The sequence below is a fragment of the Otolemur garnettii genome, unplaced genomic scaffold (assembly GCF_000181295.1).
Source record: "Otolemur garnettii isolate 467f Iridium unplaced genomic scaffold, OtoGar3 scaffold00024, whole genome shotgun sequence".
Classification (NCBI taxonomy): domain Eukaryota; kingdom Metazoa; phylum Chordata; class Mammalia; order Primates; family Galagidae; genus Otolemur; species Otolemur garnettii.
The window spans coordinates 669,857-671,004 of record NW_003852419.1 but is presented as its reverse complement, the minus strand read 5'-3'; positions in this window follow the sequence as shown (position 1 = coordinate 671,004).

The window sequence follows — 1,148 nt, the reverse complement described above, 5'->3', positions numbered from 1 at the left end:
TTTTTTTTTTTTTTTTTTCAGTTTTTGGCCAGGGCAGGTTTGAACCCGCCACCTCCAACACATGGGGCCGGCACCCTACTCCTTTGAGCCACAGGCACCACCCCCAGAACTTTGGGAGGCTAAGATGGCAGGATCTCTTTGAGTTCAAGGCTACAGTGAGCTATGATTATATCACTGTACTCCAGCCTAGGTGACAGAGTGGGACCTTGCCTCAAAAAAAGAAACAAATAAGATATTTAGCTAAAGCCAGAATACCTACTTGTAAGGGTAAACTTGAGAAACTTGGAGAAAATTTTTTCCTCAATCATGTTGCCAAAGGGTGCATTATTTCACCTTGCCATCAAAGTAGAAAGTAGAATTAAGAATAAGTTCCCTGTGAGGGTAGCTAGGGAGCTCTCTTTGTAAGGAATGTTGATGTTTCTCCACAGCCAAAACTGCTAAAGAAAGACTGTTGTGTAAATAATTAAAAGCAGTTCTTTTGACATGGAGATTGAGACATATTTTCTTGGTGAAACTCCTTGGTAACTAAGCAGATGCCTTCCTGAGTCTACCATGTTCAGCCTTTTTAAATGAGCACAGCTCATCCCTCGAGATGTGCAAGTAAACCCATGATATGATGAAATGTATATCCATGTAATTTCAGAGTGGGAGGTAATTATGGAGTTCTTCTGGGTATGATTTTTCTAGAGGGCAATTTATTTATCTATATCGAAAGTCTCAAAACTGTTCGTGCCATTGGCCATAGAAAATGTACTTCTGAGAACTGATAAACTGTTTCTTTAGTATATGAAGAAGGATATGTAAGAATGTTCACTGCAAGTATTATTTGTCAAAGTGAAAAACTGACAAAAATAAATGTCCCATAATTGAAATTAGTTAAATAAATTGTAGCATAATCCTACAATAGGTTAAGAGGCCCTTATTCATTCTATACTTAAATACTTGAATAATAAAGTAAGAAAAGTTCATGATATAAAGTGAAAAACTGGGATAAAAACAATCTCTATACTAAAAACCCAATGTTGATATATAATCTACAAACATACATAACTTGCATAAAGGGGCAGGGAGGAGAGAGAGATTCTTCAGGTTTCTCCGCCTTACTGAATTACCTTTCATATACTGTAACTCTACATCTTACGTGACCA